Source organism: Rousettus aegyptiacus, unplaced genomic scaffold (genome assembly GCF_014176215.1).
Source record: "Rousettus aegyptiacus isolate mRouAeg1 unplaced genomic scaffold, mRouAeg1.p scaffold_m13_p_7, whole genome shotgun sequence".
NCBI classification, from domain to species: Eukaryota; Metazoa; Chordata; class Mammalia; order Chiroptera; family Pteropodidae; genus Rousettus; species Rousettus aegyptiacus.
Window position 1 is genome coordinate 63087591 of NW_023416310.1, and position 19963 is coordinate 63107553.

At 41.2% G+C, this 19963-nt stretch overlaps 1 protein-coding gene across 1 annotated transcript in view; it reads right to left on the reverse strand.

The window, feature by feature from the left end:
* The window catches only part of FHL2 (four and a half LIM domains 2), a 65402-nt gene extending 46496 nt beyond the window's left edge, over positions 1 to 18906 (reverse strand). The window contains exon 1 of the mRNA XM_016142280.2: positions 18799 to 18906. The gene's annotated coding sequence lies outside the window, so the exon portion shown is untranslated. The remainder of the gene's footprint in view (positions 1 to 18798) is intronic.
* Between the last annotated feature and the right edge of the window lie 1057 nt (positions 18907 to 19963).

The following is a 19963-nucleotide window of genomic DNA, read 5'->3' on the forward strand; positions in this document are numbered from 1 at the left end:
TTAAAATAAAGAATTTGTGAAAAATCCTGGAACTTAAGGCTATTCTGACAATAAAAGCTCATATGACATCCTTCTCATAGCAATTGGATTGAGGTATGTGGGGGAGGAAATTAGCCAGCAGGAACTTGCTGTTTGCTAAGTGATTCATCCTCACAATGCCACATAGATGAAAAAAACTCAGCCTATCCCTTTCAGAGTCCAGTGTAACCGGAAGGGAGGGAGCCAGCTGGGTTAGGATGAGATCCCAAGATCAGGTCAGGGTTAAGATATGGATATCCTACTTCTGGGTATATATCTCTAAAAAAATTTAAAGCAGAGTCTCAAAGAAGTATTTGCATTTGCAACCCTGAAGCAGCATTATTTACAATAGACAAGAGGTGGAAGCAACTCAAGTCTCCATCAATGGATGAATGAAAAACACAGTGGAATAATACTTGGCCTTAAAAAGGAAGGATTTTCTGACACTTGCTACAACATAGATGAAACTTGAGGACATTATACTAAGTGAAATAAGCCAGTCACAAAAGACAAATACTATATGAGTCCACTTTTATGAGGTCCATAGAGTAGTCAAATTCATAGAGATGGAAAGTGGAATGCTGGCTGCCAGGGTCTGGGGAAAGAGAGATGGAGAGTTAGTCGATGGGTACAGGTTTCAAGTTTTGCAAGGTAAAAATATTCTGGAGATCCTTTGCCCAATGATGTTGGAAGTGAGGAAACTGGACAGGGAAGGAGAGAAAGCTAAACAGGGATATAATTTCAGGTCAAGTCCCAGCCTCAGCCTGTAAATATATTTAATGCTATTGACATGTACACTTAAAAATGGCTAAGATAGTAAAAAAAAAAAATGATATGGAAAGTGTATATGCAGAAAATAATGGCAGCACAAGAAAAGCCCTTAGCCCAACCTGAGGGTCTGTGATGGTTAATTTTATATGTCATGGGGTGCCCAGTTATTTGGTCAAGCATTATTCTGGGCATTATTGTGAAGGTGTTTCTGCAATGTAATTGGCACGTGAATCAGTAGACTCAGTAGAGCTGAGAAAGATAGGGGTGGATTCATCTGAACAATCCAAGGCCTGAATAGAACAAAAAGGCTCACCTTCCCCAGAGTAAAAGAGAGTTCTTTCTACTTGACAGGCTTCAGGAAAATAGAAAAAACAAGTTTGTGGGAGAAGATGAATTCAGTTTAGACCTATTGAAACTGAATCATTTTGGGACGTCCATCCAAAGAGCAAATTTACCCAAACCTGTATGAACAAGCTAGGGCAAGTTCAGAGCTGGCAATGTAGAGGGTTCACTAGCAAAACGATAGTTAAACAAAAAAACAAAAAACCACTAGAGTGAGTAAATCACCCAGGAGGGGATGTGGATTGTGAGGAATGGGTAAAAGGGTAAGTTTCAGGGGCCTCTAGAGTTTAAGGGACAGGCAGAGGAGGCAGCGTCCACATAGACAGTTGAGAAAGGATTCTCAATCAGGTAGGCGGGCACCAGGAGAGAGGGTGGGACACCAATGATTAAAATATTTTAAATAGTAGTGTCCAAAAGTGCTGAAGGAGGTAGGCGCTGCTAGGAGTTCCCTGGCTGTTGCAACAGGGAGGTTGCAGTGACTTCTGAAATATGTTTCAGTGGAGTGAGAGAGACAGAAGCCAGATTTCAGTAGGTTGAAGTCAAGGGCAATCAAGGATGTGGTAATGATAGTGCAAGAAGTCTGTAGAGAATAAAAGAAAGGAATATAGGTTGGTTTCACAGATAAGGAGACAGGGCTCAGGGTAATGAGTTTGAAGTCAGAGTTAATGGTGCAGACAGAATTCAAATCAGGAGACTGACTCCAAAACTTGCTGATTGGTTCTTTCCCTTCCACACTGCCTCCCGGGCAAGTCATTTGACTGTCACCATTTCTGAACACTCACTACCTCTTCTTAGAGTTCCTCCTTCTCAACTGGCACAAGAAGTAAACTCAAAAGAGAAAGGCAAAGCCTTTCCATGTCCCTTCTCTCTCTCTCTCTCTCTCTCTCTCTCTCTCTCTCTCTCTCTCTCTCTCTCTCTCACTACCCCCCACCCCGCCCTCTTTCTCTTTGTTTCTTGCTTTACTCTCCTGACAAAAATGGACAGAAAAATTTCCAAAATCAAGAAGCATAAAATCTTTTTTTTTTTTTTTTAGTCACCAAAAGGAAACTTTCCACTCTCTGTCTGTTTTCTTCTTTTTCATTCTCTTTTAAAAGAAAAAACACCACCTCTTTCTGGAGCTATTCTAGCAGTTAGCAACTAAGCTAAGCGCTGCTTCTTGTTCAGAAAGAGTGTTAGTGAAAAGAGCAAGATGCAAATCATTGTGTAGGTACACTACCAGTAGTGTGTAAGAAGAGGATGCATGTTCACTAGATATGCCTAGCATATCTCTGGAGGAATACACAGGACTTGGTTGTCATATTTGCCTCCAGGGAAGAGAACTGGGAGATGGGAGAATGGAAGTTGAGAGGAGAACTACTTTTGTACCTTTTGAATTTTTTACCATGTGCATTAATGATCTAGTAAATAAAATGAAACAATAAATATTTGGCCTCCCTTATTACAGCAAAGATGGCTTAAACAATGTCTTCAAATAATCAATTTCAATGACGCTGTCAACTAGAAATGGAAAGGGACTTTACAATAGGCAGTGGGATAATCTGTGACAGTTTGCAAGAAAAAACTGTGTCTATGAAAACCACATTAGCATGTGTTAGGAAAGTGAGCCCAATAAAAAGCTGTTCCTAACATAGAACCAAAAAAAAAAAAAAAGTAGTAATTAAAGCAAATTCCTTAAAAGCACAAGGGAGTCATCCATCTCTGAAGGATTTCTTGCTTCTTGAACCTCCATGTTAAGCAGCCGGGGGTCATTCAAATTGCATGATGCTCCGTGGTGGGAACCCAGCACATAGACACAATCATCTGGATTGTTTAAGCCAAAAGATACATCTGTGACTCAATTTTATATTTTATTTTCAGAACCCTTCACTCACTTTAATATTATTCAGGATCCCAATCATTTTTATATTATGTGAGTTCTATCTACCAATTTTTATTTTATTAGAAATTAAAACTGACCAACTGAAAAAGTAATTTATTTACAAAGAACAATAATAAACCATTACATGTTACATAATTTTGTCATGAAAAAAATATTTTAAATGACAAAACAAATAGAAGAATGGCTTTGTTTTACATTTCTGCAGATCTCTTTAATATCTGGTTGAAGAGGAGACAGTTGGATAGTTGCATTGTCATATCGGCTTCTGCATTCATTGAGATATGTGGTTTTAGTTGAACTGTATGAAAGAAATGCAGACTCTCACAGATAATGTAGTTGGAAAAGAGAAGAATATTTTTATAGCCATTTCAGATAATTCTATATATAGATATATATATTCCATACTACACCAAAATTTGACAAGTGGTAGTTCCTTTTCTTTTTTTGACATTCAATACTATTTTATATTAGTTTCAGTCAAGTGGTAGTTTCTTAAAGATTAGTTTCAATGTAGAATTTGAAACCACATCAATAAACTTTTCATATTCTCTCTCATTAAAAGTCACTTGGTCTATCTGGAACTTGAAATGGGTCTTTTACCTACATTTTCTGGATAATATTTAGAAAATATTGGCTGCGGTGATCTTCCAAATGTTGACATTTCATTATCCAATGTCAACAAAGCGTATTCACTGAGATCAGTACACATCTCATCAGAAAAGCCATTTTTTATTGGGAAGCTGCCAAGCTCACGCAGGCAGATCTATGGTTTCCAAATGCTGGTTTTTGACTGAAGAATCAAGTTTTATCTTTGAAAAAAATACTGCCAGTTATTTTCCTTATAATGACAGGCTTACATACTGTGTTCATTTCTGAAAAAATATCTGCTACCAAAACCTGAACACCTATAGTTTATCTGTCATTTGTTCTTTTGAGTAAAAATGAATATGCATTTTATCAACTCACAACTTGAATAATTGCACAACTGCTTTCCTCCAAGACAACCATCATCCCTTGTCCTGAGTGGAAGTGCTTTATGCCTTCTCTTTGGTCACTCAGAATATTAAAAACATGTGTGTTCAAAGGCCCAGATTTAATCAAATGAGCCATTTTTACCATTTCATCAAGGTCATTCTGAAGTGACATGGGACTCTTTTTAAAATTTTTTTTCCTACTAGTGCTTTGTGATGAGAATGTGATGACCATCAACATTGTTTGGAGTCAAGGGTGGCAGAATATGACACCAAAAACATGTCATTTGGGCATAAGGATGATTTTGAGTTAAAGACACTTGGGAAACAGCAAGTACTAGAATAGTCTCCTCTTTTCTTCTTGGAATTGGAGACGAAAGTCTCATGAGAAAGATTCCCTCGCTATACCAGGAGGAAAGAAAGATTCTTATCACCAGAGACCAGGAGTTGAGGCCGAGAGACATCTGTACAAGTAAACTCTGATAAAATATATCTTATCTTCTTTTAGCTTCCTCATATATTTTTATTACTTTTTCACAATTGCCTCTTTTTGTTCAATCTGGCATATGAACACATAGGCTCCGCCATGCCATTGTGTCTTCATTCTCCTCTGGTAGCTCCCATGTCCGTTTAAAAGTCTATGTGCTTTTCTTCTGTTAATTTGCTCACGTCAATTTAATTCTCAGGCCCAGGTGGAGACCCTCAGAGAGGAGAGGTAAAGGACCTGACACCTTGATTTCCGCTAAGACACAGGAGTTCCCACCACTGCTTTTGTGCCCATATAAATGTCAACACGGTGAACAAGGCAATTGACATCTTACTGTTATGAAGAAATTAATTTTGACCTCACAAACCCTTTGAGAGGGACTCAGGTGTGCAGGGACCACACATGAAGAACCACTGAATTAAACCACTGTGTGTTGGGAAGTTAGTCTATTTTTAATGGAGGTGGGAGTGGACTGAATTCAATCATTTAAGTAAGTGGTGGAGTTACACGCAACATGTGTAGCTCATGTCTCCTCTCCGTTCTCTAGATTCTACTCATGGCGATGGAAGGCCACTCAAGGTCCATTGTGGAGATGGAGTTGGGCCGAGAGAGATGGCTGTCCTGAATCTTTGGCCTTCTAGTTTGAAAGGTGGAGCAGCCAGACAGGTGAGCACTGGAGCAAACCGACTGGACCACAGAGACACACTCCTCCCAACAGAAATCTCTTATTCTTCCTGCTGAAATAAGCCATAGAAACCCATGGTATGAAACACCACCAACAAGAACTAGTAGAGAAATTTGATCTCGTGACCAGGTGAGTCAGAGTCTCAAATATCAAGAAAATTGGGCCCATAAAACCAGGTACCATCACCTATTTACTTTAATTAAGATGGTCCAACGTGCAGCTTCAGTTCCACACGTTCCAATTTTATGCGTACGACGGTGGGTAAGGCTTGTGAAGGCGAGTAGTGTGGTTTCTTCTTTAAGGACACACCTCTCTACGAGGTACATGAACACACATGGTTCCTTGGTATAGACATATATGGGTATTTTATTCTTTTATCCAGTATTTGCCTGCTATAAACTAGATGTGCCTGTATGCACACACCAGAAAGGCCGCAGAGCTCAGCCTCACTGGATGCCCACAACAGCCAGGGGAGATTGTCCGGTGAAGGGCGGCAGGGCTGTGCTGGTCAAGGTCTCAAGAGGAGAATCCCTCACTTCCTGAGACAGATGCCACTAGATAGCCCTTGTATTAATCAGCTGGGACAGCTACAACAATACCACAGACTGGGGGTTTAAACAGCAGACACTATTGTGTCTCAGTTCTGGAGGCTAGACGTCCAAGTTCACAGTATTGGCAGGGTGGGTTCCTTCTGGAGGCCCCAAGGGAAAATCTACTCCAGGCCTTTCCTCCTGCTTCTGGTGGTCCACTGGCCATCTCTGGCATTCCTTGGCTTGTGAACACATTGCTTTGATCTCTGTCTTATGCTCACATGGAGTTCTCCTAGCCTGCAGGTCTGTCCAAATATCCACCCTGCCTCTTTTTAAATAAGGACACCAGTCGTATTGCATTAGGGCCCATCCCAACTTAGCTAATTATATCAGCAACAAACCGATTTCTATATTAGGCCACATTCCAAGGTACATGGGATTAGGACTGCAACATCTGAATTTTGGGGTGACAAATTTACCCCATAACACCTCCGTTCATTATTGGAGCAAATTACTCAAAACTAATGATAACACAAGGAGAGTCTGATGGACACAAGCAGAAAAAGGGATGGCTGAGGAGGAGCTAAAAGGGCAAGGCTTGGGAGTCAAGGGGGAAGCATGTCTCCCCCAGCACTGTTGAACCACCCAGCTGCAGAACAGGGCCCTTGGAGTTGTGCGGGGCTAGTGGTGGCTCAGTGGCCCTGCGTGATGCATAGGTCAGAATCACAGGAGAGATGAAGATTTGTTGGATTCCATGTGGTCTGGGATCCCCTTGATAAACAAGGCCTTCAAGTGGGAATAAGATGAACGTAGACCCTGTCCCATAGTCACCAGTTTTTCAGTAGACTAGAAGAATGACTAGCTTCATGTGGCGTGCCCGGAACAGAGTCCTGGTCAACTTGATTGAGTCTAGGCATCTGGGGCTTTGTGGTAGGTTCTGCTCTGCTTGAGGTTATGGGCTGGGATTAAGAGGGAGGAGGCCAGCAAGCTGAATGCTGGTTGCTGGGCGCAGAGTGTCAGGTGAGAGTGTTCATAGCGTCTCTACAGAAAGCCTAAAGTCAAAACATGAATTCAAATCCTGGGCAGCAAGATGCGCTTGTCCCCTCTCATTACGTCGATATCACACTGTTAAATCAGAGCCTGCGTACCATGCAGAAGGCAGAGCTCTGTGCTGGTCTTGGAAATCACAGTCGCTGCCTTCAGGGACTTGCATTCTATGATTTAGTTCTCAGATTTGTTTTTTTTTTTTTTTTGGTTTAATAGAAAAGACAAACTTTTTCCTCATCATGCTACTATTTTATATTTAGACCAGAGTTCAATACAAAGTCTTGTTTGTTCCCACCAGTGTTTTGCCTCTCTTAAGGTCCTGCTATTGAGTACAGGGTCAGCCCAGAGGACTTGCCCCAGGAAAGAATGACAGACAGGATTGCTGTGCCCAGCACACGTGAGGCCCTCCACCACTAGGTAGGGGCCCACACAACTAGATGCTTGTCCAGGCTGTGCTGAGGATCAGAAGGGAAAGTAATAGTAAGAAACAGCCATTTTGGTTTAAAGATGTGTGGTTTGTTCATGTTTGTAACTTGTTTGCTTTTTTGCTTTGGGTTTTTAAGATGTTGCTGTCATTTGTGAGACTAATAAGGAGTCTGGTAAATTCTAATTCCTGGTCTCCCCAAACTGGTGGCAAGATGGATGTGGAAGTAAATGTCATATATGGACATGTGCGCACCAATCGGCAGGACCCAGTTTAAACAGATAGTTGGTGCTTCTCAGATAAGATAAAGATACTGAGGAAGCAAAATTGTGATGGAAACAGTGGGTCATATACAAGGACAAATTTTTTTTTGTTCGATTTATAGTTTCCTCATGATTTCATTTACTTTTTCATTATAGGAATATAGCTTTAGATTAGACATGAACCATAAGCTACTTAAACATCAGGACTATTATAATGTTTTCTGCCAATTATTTTTGTTCTCACATATGGAACTTTGATAACGAAATGCCCCAGATGAAGGAAATCTCAATGAAATGAAATACTATCTGCAGTTTAATACTGCCGCCATGTATCTTCAGATTGATTGTTGTATCCTTTTAATTTGATTGATTGATTGATTGATTGATTGATTGAGAAAACAATTTTCTGGATCATGTACACTACGGGTTGCACTGGCTAAGATACTAAAATCGTGGCAAAATGACTTTTTTTCATTCTGATTTTTTTTTCCCCCTCAGTGGACCATGTGTCTCTCAGATAACTAGGAAACCAGAGTAAAGGCTTTTGCCAACTATGTTAGCACCAGCTTTTTCTCCCTTGCTGCTTGCCTTTTCTTGCAGCTTGAAGGATGTGGCAACCAGCAGACCCCGATTGTAGGTGAGGAAAGCTGGGGACAAGTAGAGGGTGTGTGCACTGGGCCCCTCTCCCCTTCCTCTCTCTGATGTCTGCCCCTAGTGGGATGGGGATCCTTCTGTATTTTGCCACAGAACGGGGTAGTCTGTGTTACCCAGATGCTAGGAAAGGCCAACAGAGCCCCATGGCTCCAGCAAAGTCAAGGTGAAGCTTTTTGAATACTTGGAAATTGTGCCTCGACTTTCAATTATTTGGAAGGCACGTGAAGATTTCAAAAAGCATATTTCATAAACAATAACCCTTGACAAATGTCATTATCTGCATTTTAGAGGAGAAGGGATTGTAGCACAGAGAGGAAGTACTTGCTTGAACACTCAGATGAGTCTACCACGTTGCTGGAACAGGAAGCCTGCTTATCTTTACGTCCTGCCTGTCTGGTTAAAAGGTGTCTCCTTCCTCTTTGACAGTTTAATAGCCACCGCATTTCATTGTTGGAGGCTATCGACAGTGGACATAATGTTTTGCCATCTGCATTTATCAAAGTGCTCTGGGCCCTGGAAACATAGGTTCCCTACTCCCGTAAGAAAAAACAAAGAGAAAAGAATCCGGCCTCCTGAAAGACAACGTGCTCTCTGTCTCAGCCCTTTACCACCACCACAGCCCACTCCAAAAATTCAGTATTCATTTTCGATGTAGAAGAGCCATTGCATCTAAGTTATCTTAACCAAGGGGTAGAGCTCCCCAATTCAAATCAAAAGTAACCGAAACCAGAATGAGAAATCGTGGTAAAGAATGGAAACAGCGCATCTATTAAAATACCTTTGCACTTTGCTTTATCTCTCCTTCCAGATGTCTTGCCTAGGGTTGCTCCCTTCTGCTCTGCACAGGGTTCCCAATTCTCCCATCCCTTAGCCAGAGGTCATGAAAGGCAGCCTTTGATGTGGGGTAACCAGTCAGCTGTCCTCAGCCCTTCTGCAAATAATAATAATAATAAAAAGACTAGGCGGAAAGGCCAGTGCTGCCTGCTGCAGAGACCCCGACTCAATGCAGAAGGGGCCAGGCCCTCAGACTGTGATGTGCTTTGCCTATGTTGCAGCAGAGAAGGAGAGTGATGGAACAAATGCAGACAAACAGTCCGCACTCCCATACTGAGACATAAATGGTGCAGGGGCTGGGGGCAGATGTGCAGGAGATACGCGGAACTCCTAATAATTAGTCAGACTGCATCTAAGCTTCTCCGAAGTCACTACTCACTGTGCCTGTTCACTCTTTGGTGAATGGCACGGGGTTCCCCCCGCCCTCTTTTTTCCTTAAGACTTGTGTTTATAGAGGTGATCAAGTAGGACCATTTCTTTGGCTCCAGTCTAACGGATGGAACTAGGACTTATGCAGGGAGAGAAGGGTGTCTAATGGGTGTGTGGGAGTGAGGGAGCGCCCTGGTACTGAGAGGACCCAGGTGGATGAAAAAGGAAACCTGAAAATATGGTTTCCAGCAGTGATCCCCACCTCTCTGACGACAGCCCGCACAAGGAAGGACATCTTTACACAGAGCCCCACACGTAGTGCTAGAAAAATATTGCTATGCAATAATTCATATAATTACTATGTGAGATGTCTTCTGTTCCCTTCATTCTATTTTTTTTTCTTTCCTGGTTTATTTCATTTTATTGTTAAAAATATGTTGGTCTTATTCCACTAAATGGATGTCATGGCTCACTCAGAACTGTGAAATTAGCCCTTAGTTGGAAAACTTGCATTTAGGGTGGACTCAGGCAAAGGAGACCTTGTGAACTCATGATTTCCTCACAAACTTGTAGCATGATAGCAGAGAAAAAGGCACCTCAATTTAGGAAAATGTCACGAAAGAAATAAGCTACAAGGTGGGGTCTTGAAACTTTCAAAGGTCAATAGTCTCTTGAAGAAAAACACATTTGATTTTAGCATGGCGGTCAGTGTAAGGGGGTCACATTCTAGATGTGCCTTATAATAAACTATACTTCAGGGTTTCTTATCTTCCTCGTGAAAGGAATAAAAATGTCTGAGGTTGCGGGAAGCTTATGGGGGTTGACTTGTCCCTCTAAATGGGTATGTTCTCAGCCAAGGCAGCTTTACTAGTTCCTCGGTGCATGTGAATGAGTCTTGAGGCTCTGAGACTGAACCTTCCCAGCAGGGGTATCCACATGTTGACCTGGCACACTTATTAAAAATGCTCTCTTTCCCTTTCAAAGTGCCCCAGTTTGAACTGTAAATTCTATGGTCACCCTAAATATGGATAATTGAGAAAACTATGTCTATGGCATACAACCCATATTATTATTATTATTATTATTATTATTATTATAATCATTATTATTATTATTCCTTTGCTTTGCCACAAAAACATATAGTCCATGTGTTTATTCACTAATTTCTAGCACTGTGAGGTACATAGTAAGGAAAGGGTTGGAATAATGCAACTGGATACTTATCCCTAAAACTCATGGTCCCACCAAGTTCCTGTCATCCAGGAGCCACCTAAGCCTTGCCCTGAGCCCTCCTACCTAGAGGGACTGAGCCCTTTCAGACACTTTCTACCCTGGTGTCCCCTGAGCCATCCCCAAGTGGTGATGAGGGTATATGATCGGCAGCCTGGTGCCACTCAAGGTGAGATGTGACATAGTTCAACTGCCACACACTTGAGAGTCAGGGGCCTTGCTGAACTGTGGACATCTTCTCCAAGCTGCAGTCCATTCCCAGCTTCTTCTGCACCCGCATAAGGCGTCTGTCTGGCTTCCTGCCTCTCTCCTGGGTTAGAACTCTGTCCTGAACTGTCTACTTCGCTGGGTCCTGGAACTACCCTTGGGCTCATTCCAGCCCCTGAGAACTTGGAACCATCACAGGCTGCCAGCATGACTTTGATTAGAGGCCTGCCGATCACCACCTCCTAGGGCTGCCTCATCCCTTTGCTCCTGGTGCATCAGGCTACTCTGCCGCCAGCTGGCATTTCCCTGGTCACCTGTGCTGCTGGACCCCATGTGCTTCATTGGCCGCCCTGAGCTAGGTCACCCAGACTTCCTGGCTTCTCTCAGGTGTTAATGGGTTATTCTTCACCTGTTCTCTTTCTGTGGTTCCAGTACTGCCCCGGGCACGTCCCCAACGGGCAGCATGGCCTGTCTCCAAAAGGGCTGTCATTTCCACTTTGCAACCAACTGTGATGGAATGTCTGTGGTTTCTTGAAAGTCAATACTATGTGTGAGAATGAAGAGAGACTGATTATTTTAAAACTTAATGTCAATAAAATAAAACGATTTTTAGAGTTAATTGTTACTTTTTGGCATCCTACATACTGCAGGACACAGAGGACAAACCATTCTGTTTAATGTTGTACAAGGTCTGAAATTGGGATCCAAGCTTTCCACCCTCCATTACAACCAAGGGAAAGAGGTCTGCTAACCACCAAAATCTGTGCCATGCGCTCCAGCAGCACCATAGGCAAGAGGTTAGAGCTAGGAATAGCCCAGAACTGCCTCTTAGTACCTGCAAGGCAGAGTAAAGGCTTCCTAAAGCTGTTCCCATCCTCATCTCCAGAATCTGTGAAAAGACTTGGCAGATGTGATTAGACTAACAGTCTCGATATAGGAAGAAGATCCTGGATTATCGGGGATCAACACAAGGGTCCTTTTATGGGCAAGAGGAGTCAAGAGAGTCAGAATCAGAGAGAGGCTTGAAGGTTACACTCTGGCCTTGAAGGTGGAAGAAGGTGCCATGAGCCCAAGAACACAGGTGGCCTCTAGAAGCTGGACAAGGCCAGAAACAGAATCTTCCCAGGAGCCTCCAGAAGGAACCAGCCTTGCCTACACCTGGACTATAGCCGTGACACACATTTCAGAATTCTGACCTCCAGAACTATAAGATAACAAATCTATATTACTCTCAGACCACAGATTGGGGTCATTTGTTACAGCAGCAACAGGAAGTGAATACGGCAACTATAGCTCCTTAGTTAAGATACTTTTCTGGATTTTACTTTGTTACCTCACCTGTAAACTGGGAATAATAATAGTTACTTTCTGGAACACGCTGTGTGCTCTCAATTAATGGTAGCTTGTATTATTATGATTATTACGATTATTATTATGATTATGATTATTATCATCATTATTACCTTGTCGAATCCTTATAAGTGCCTTAAGAGGTTCTTGCTGTTATCCCCACTTTAAAGATGAACTTCTGGAAAGTCGAGGTCTCACTGGGGCACATTGTAGGTGGCAGACCTGAGTGCTGAGCCCAGACAGCCTGACCTCCAGCTCCTACTTTTCTCAATAAAATGCAAATGTAATGAAAATTTTTGGTATGAGGTTTAAGTTGTGGGCAGGGGAGCGTTAGACTTGGATCCTGATAAGACTACTTTGTGATGGATGATGATATATGAATTTCAGTGAAAAGGTTTCTAAGAACTCGAGCCTTCATTTTTCAATAAATACTTATTTAGGGTCTGCTACTCACTGTCATAGGTCCTGGACACATCTCTGTGGACAAAATAGAGTCTCTGCTTTAATTGGTGCTCACATTGTATTGGGGAAAGACAAACACTGATATATATATGTAACTGGGGGTGTGTATGTGCAAGCTGAGAAGTGCTTCGAACAGGAGTAAATCAGGGTCAGGAGCTAGAGAGTGTAACTTTAGATGGGATGTTCAGAGGTGGCTCTCAGATGTGCTGTGAATGGAGGAGGGGGGAGGGAGATATGTGGATTTCTGGGGAGTGCCTGACTGATGGTGGCATCTGCAAGTACAAAAACCCTGGGGCAGGGCTGTGTGTGGCACAGTTGGGGGAGGGCACTGTGCCTGGAGCATCCTAGAGAGAGATGAGGTAAGGAAGGCTTTGAGGCCAGACTCTGGGGGCCTGGGTCACCTGAGCTCTGTGGACATAGCGTTAGATTGTGTTTTGATTCAGGAAGCCATTGGAGAGTTCTGAGCAGGTGAGAGACATGATCTAATTTAAGCTATGAATGTGATAACAAATTTTAAAAAGAGACTTGTGGTTCAAGTGAGCTCACACTGGCCTCTGGGGCTCCCCCACTGCTTCTGCCTGAGGCTGGCAGAGGTTTGTGTCGCTTCCCAGGAAACAGTGAAGTGCTGTATACAAAAGTAGAAACCACTCAGGGCAAGCTGCCAGGCCCCTGCCAGGCTAATCCCCAGCCAGACTGGAGGATTTGTGGCTGCTGCCTCACAAAGGTGGCTGAAGGGTCTATCGATTCTTCTACCCAAATTTCATTGTTCAAATGATGTTGAACTTGCCACTATGAATTTTCAAGCCTTCTGACTTGTTGAGAACTCTGTTTTAATTTGAAAATCCTCACTTTGCCCTCCTTGCTGCCCTTAGTTTTTCCATCTGAGGGTATTTTAGACATGGAATTGTGGTCATGACTATTTCTTTCCTCGCTTGGGTGGTAGCCCAGGCTGGTTAATGTGAGTGCCAACACATTTGCACCTGTTCATAGGATTTTTGCATTTTCAATTTGCAGGAGTAGAGAAAGAGGCACCTATAAAAGGAGTTTGTTTCAGGCACTTTCAAAATCTTCTCACTTAAGAGATTCTAAACAAATGGGAGAGCTTTTGAAAAAAGAAGTTTACTGTGTTTAGAATTTATTTAGCATCTACCACCTCTTCCCTTCCCCCAATACACACATCGTACATACACACCACACACTTATGCACACTCACAGACACATACCACATTTACACACTCGTACACACAGACTGTGGTGAATGTAAACTTCCAAGGCAGAGAATTTATTCCTTAGAGATACATTATAATCAAATATTAGTGTTTATTGCCCAATAAAATGCCATTTAAAGACATTATTATGGTCAGTAATTATCTCCTTGTGCCATGTATCAAAGGGTAGGGATTGAATTGCAAACCCATTTTCAAGTCAATACGGAGGGGGACGCTAGTAGCAACAAGAGAAACTTCTGGCTCCTTCCTTTGACTCCTAACACTGCTTACGCCTGAATTAAACACAGCAATTTAGTTCAGCAGATATTTATAGGCAGCTGCTGTGTGCAAGGCACTGTGCTAGCTCTCAGGGGCATGATTGAGGAGACAAACACCCTTCCCATGCTCTCGAGAAGGTAGGAATAAAGGGAGAATTAAAAAAGAAAAGATCAAGGATAAGTCGAAAGCCCTCACACATTTTTAAGGTGAAGTCCTCTCTCCGCAGTGGAGACTTTTCAACAGTCTCTGGTCAGAGGCCTGTCAGTCCTGGCACTGCTTCCCAACCTCCCGGCTCTGAGCCCCTAAACACAAAAGTCTCAGCACCCCGGTGCCTTCGTGTATGAATGAGGAAACCAGAGCACTCCTTGCAGAGCTGCTGTGTGCATCACAGAAGCATGTGTATGCGTGTGTGTGCGCTTGCGGTATGCCTCAAATGCCACTTCCTATTACCTCTTTCTCCAGAGCTTTGTTTTATTTTAAATTTGGAATTCGAATTAGTTCTAGTTCCAATTATTTACAGTGAAGTTCTTTTTTCCAGTTTCGCAAGCCAAGAGATCTTTTCATGTTTTTTTATATAAAATGTTGCTTTTTCAAAATGTCTCAAAAAGAAAAAAAAAACACAAGTGGCATCATCCCCAAGTTGTTACTGCTATCCCACCCCAACACACACACATTTAGCACATCTTCTTGTACCTGCACGATACACCCTTCATCTGGTAAGACAAATTCAATTTTTTTCTACATTCATATTGTTCACATTTTTCCCCACTGATCTCAGCCTTCTATAATTTCTTACTTCCTTGAGGCTCCACATCTCTTTCTGTATATGCTTTAATCCAAGCAGATCCTTCTTATTCCAAGAAATAGTTCTAGAAGGTTGCTACCCACAATTCCTATAGCATTTGTGTATGCTGTTCAGACCACCCTGTTCATTGCACCTGGCTTTTACATTGCTCTTACATTATTCTAATGCCAACTAAATTACAAAGTCTTTGAAGCCAGATCATACTTTTAACTTGGTTGCAACTTCTGCAGTTGATATTACTGTTTTAAACCTGTTTCCTTATCTGAAAATGGGAATAATAATAATAATATTTATAAGGTAGTTGTGAGCATTAAGTGAGATAATACATAGTTCCTGGATATAGTGATCATACAATAAATTTTTGCTATTATTTTTAAGAGGCTGGGCATTCTGTTTGGTTATTTATAGTTTTCTTTTTAATTGGAGGCAATAATTAGAATGCTTTATATTTGCGTTTTGCAATAAAAAACTTGCATAATTAGTCTCAGCATGGAAAATTTAGCAAACTATTTAAAATGCAGAGAAATATAAAATTACTACCACTCTTATTCCTCAGAATCAATAATTTTATATATTTTAGTATACTTTTTCAGTATTTATACATATACATACATATATACATATATATTATACAGTTAATATCATATATGATGAATATAGATTTGTACTCTGATTTTTTAACAGTATAAATTCTATGGGAACTTTTCAATGGTTGTCTATACTGTATACTGTGGCAAAATCACAATTAATTTAACCATACTCTACTTTGGGCAATAGCACCACTTATCGTTTTAGTTATTTCATGTAATATGTTGTCATATAACCCTCTGTGCCTTCATAATATCCACTTTATCTCCCTACAAAGAATATGAATTAGAGAGAAGTAGAATAATAAACATCAAGCATTTTTCTACTTTGAGTTCATGCTAAACCATGGACTGACATTTTGAAATTAGTGTAGATTTATCAGCACAGACTTGAGCTCAGACAGAAAATGTTCCCCTCTTGCCCTTTATGACAATCAGGTGGATTGCAGATAGCCAAAGGAGGCCTACTTCTTAAAGACCAAAATGAAATTCTTGCACCTTCCTTTTAAAATCTAATTACACAGCCTTCTTAATAAAACACATGGAGCATATTTTCTGTTTCATTGCCTTGATATGGTTTTACTCAGCTTAACTTTTCAGCATTACTTTTCAACAGTAATATAACTCTCCTGTTAAAATACATTTTTATTCCTCTTCTCTATATAAATTTATCTTTTAAATTCAAACAAAGCCCCAAATTGTAAAATTGTCCTCAAAGTTAAAATTGATTTTATTTTTAAGCTTATACATTAAAAAATTAATGATATGTATGAAATACATCTCTTAAATACTAAATTGCTCAGAACTTATGTTAGTTTCTATTTTTCATCCTTATTTTGGTATATTGGAGACTAAGTGAAGAAAGGTTGACAACTCAATGATAATGAAGAAAATCAGTCAAGTTTTTTGGGAGCATGCAGATCAAGGCACGAGATGGTTGAGTTTTCACTATCGGTTGGTAGCATTAATAGTGTAGAAACATTAGATCATACTTCAGAACAAGTTATGTTCTGATAAAAATTACCTAAATTTCAGTTTCTACTTTTACTTCCTGTGTATATGACTATTATAAATATTTTAATAACCTGGCTAAATTAAAGAAGTCATGTCATATAGAGATAACCAATTTTCAAAGAATTAAAGTTTGAATACATATTGAAAGTACAATGACTATAAATTGAAGAAAAAATTGATTACCAAATAACCTGGTTATATCTATATAATATATATGCATATGTGTGCGTGTATATATATATACATATATTCCCAAATTTTCATTTATATTTCCTCTCATAATTTATTATTTTTGGATTTAAAATACATCAATGTACAACAAAGGGGAACTTTTCCCCTCTATTTTAAAGCTAGTATTAAATTAATGGTTGGTCTTACAATCAAGGACCTCTTAGAATTAAGAAATAGTTAAGATAAACAATAAAATGATGAATGTTTATCTTTGAGTAGTAAGACTACCCATAATTCATAATTTTCAATTCCTTCCTCTCTGTCGGTCTATATTCTCTATGGTGAACATATACTCATATAGTAAAAAAAAAAAAAAAAAGAAAAGAAAGAAAGTATAAACTCTATGAATATAACTGCACCCCTTTCTTTGGTGGTGTTGCAAACAAGACAACAAGCCCCAAATGTAATCTCTTATACTAAAACTCACATCACCAAACCAAGATACAACTTAATTACAGCTTCAGCCCCTCCCAGAATGGAACCTCAAACCAGTCAATCAGGAATCACCTGACCAGCACTAGGAAGGCAGCAGCCTGGTGGACCCTGCCATCCCCTTAAAGGAACGTGACCTTGCCACAACCAACCCATTTTTTGCTAGTATAACTTTTTGTTCCAGCTCCCTTCTGCCTCTAAAAGTCTTACATTTTGCACAGTTCCTTGAAGCTCCTTTCTGTCTGCTAGATGGGATGCTGACTGATTTCATAATTACTGAATAAAGCCAATAAGACCTTTATAATTGACTCAGTTGAATTTTGTTTTCTTAACAGTGAGGAGAGGATGATTTAAACTCAGTGTTTCTTGGCCATTTACTTTAAATATAAAATATTTTAGAGACTGGTAGAAAGTGTGTAGGTCCCCATTAAGAGCTGTGGGACTGCAGGGAGAGGCACAGGGTGGCCTGGCCTCCAGGATCTGAAATCAGTGGAGAACTCTGGAAGCACTAAGCAGAATGGTGAAATCTGAAAGTAAAAAATGTGCTCAAAGACAGGCAAGAGGGTGAGTGAGCAATCAGAGAATGCTTCATGGGAAAAGAGGCAACTTTTCATGGAAGTCATACACTGAAATATTTTCTCAATATTAGAAAGAGCTTCAAAAATGAAATCATTCGAATTGATTAATTGGCTAGTCCACTAAACACATTGTAAAATAGGATGGACCTCAAATGTAATAGACTTTATTATAGCACTTCTTATGATAAACCTAGCAGTAAGACAAAATTCAAATGACATTCCTCAAGAAACAAATAAAACAACAAATATATAAAGCAAATACCTGATAAAATAACATTAGCTTATAATGAAGGTGTTAATATTATCTTTGACCTCAGTTTTATTAAAAAAAAAAAACTGGTTTGACAGTCTCTTTTTCTTTTTTTCCTTTTTAGATTAGACTTGATAGAGTGCCTTGCATGCAATCTGGCTAGCAGATGTTTATATGTATGACATTTATTATCGTATATATGTCATTCCATCAGTATTAACATTATTACACCATTGACTTGAGCATTACTGACCACTGTGCAATTTGCATATATTCTGCTCTAGAAATTAGAGAAGCAGCAATGCATTTTCTTTCTGTAGCACACAGCAGCTATCTGTGCTTTGGAACCATCAACCGTATGGCGTCCTCTTGTACAAACATACAAGATAAACAGTGTAATCAGACTCATCAGTAATTTGCCTTTTCACCCCAGGCTATCCGGAAATGCCGTCAGGGAGTAAAAGCTCAAGAGCTCTGTGGTTCCCCCGCCCCCACCCCCATCTAACATTTATTTTATAACTTTTTTTCTTTTTCTGTCCTCTTTGAAAAAAAGATTTTCAGTGTTCAAAACTCAGTGTACATTCCCGATTCCCACCCAGAGAGGGTTCTCCCGTGTTCTTTTCTTTATGTTCCTGCAGCACCTGCCGTCTCTTTGGGAAGAACAGCTTCCGTTCTTTCCCTACAGGCAGCACGAGGAGCAGGCGGTATGCTGCTGGCGGGAGCAGCTGCCAGCACCAGCTGGGTCTCAGCTGGGGTCTGCATGTCCACAGTGCCAGAGAGCTCCCTCCCAGGGCACGAAGCCTGCACAACTGGTGTCTGAGCTGATGCAGGCACAGGGAAGGAAGGATAGCAAGGGAGAAGAAAGGGAGAGGAGGAAACTGGGACCCTTACCTGTCTGTCTTCTGCCCCCCAGCCCGACCAGAGGGGACAGCAGCAGAGCAGGGCCGACCGCTCTGTTGGATTACCCCAACTGTGTATGCAGCTGCCAGCCAGCTGCTCGCTCTTGCCAGCGGGGCTATAAATAAGGCATGTCGAGAGCATAGGAGATAAGAATTCAGCCTCTCGCTCCACCTGCCTTGGAAGGTATCCAGATGGGAAGGGGCTGCCAGCTCCCCATTTGGCCTGCCTACTTCAAGGACATCCCAGGCCTCGCACATGTTCCAGCCATCCCGAGAGCAGCAGAAAGGGGAAAGCCACAGCACCAGGAAGGGATCTCTCATTGTCAGACAAGTAGCAGAACCTCTGGGCGGACTGACCATGCTCCATTGTGGCAAGCCTCTCCCTCCGATTAGGCGACTGGTATTGAGGCACAGAAGTGGAAGAAGCTTGCCCTAGGCCACACAGCACCTCTGTGGTGGGATGTGGATTTTCAGTGCTCCCTCTCGGAAAGACCCGGCTGACTCTTGTGCCCCAGCTTCTGGAGCCTTGGAATGGGAGAAAAAGATTCTCGGGAAGACCAAGGGATCCATTTAATAAATGCTGAGCACGTGGGAAGCCAGGAGTGGAACACATTTACAATAAACCCTCTCTCCCACCCTGCCACTTGTGAATGGTTATGAGAGTTTCTTGAGCCACAAATTATTTTCTCCATAGAATTAAAAAAGAGAAATCTTACTAGAGTGTTTTTAAACCATATGCTGGAAGAGGAGAAAGAACACTAATTTTTGGGAGCCACAGTTCCTGATCGCCCTTAAATTTCTTACTTATTAAATTCTTTATTTCTGAAACACGGCTCTTCTGTGGCTGGAGGTGGGGTGGGCGAGGATAACGGCCAGGCTTTGTAGATGACTGCTTGGCACAGCTGTCTGCGTTAACACAGGATTCCAGGTCTGGGAGCTGATCCTAAGGAAAGAACGGTAGATATGGGCAATGATGTAGAGACAGGGGCTTTTCTTGCAGCTCTTTTAATAATCAAGCAAAGTGTGAAACAACCCAAACGGCTAACAACAGAATGTTTAAACAAGGAAGAGCATAGCCACAAAGGAAACTGCAATCTTGAGAGTGTTCTAGGAGAATATTTAATAACATAGACAATATCGTATCGGTAGTAAAAAAT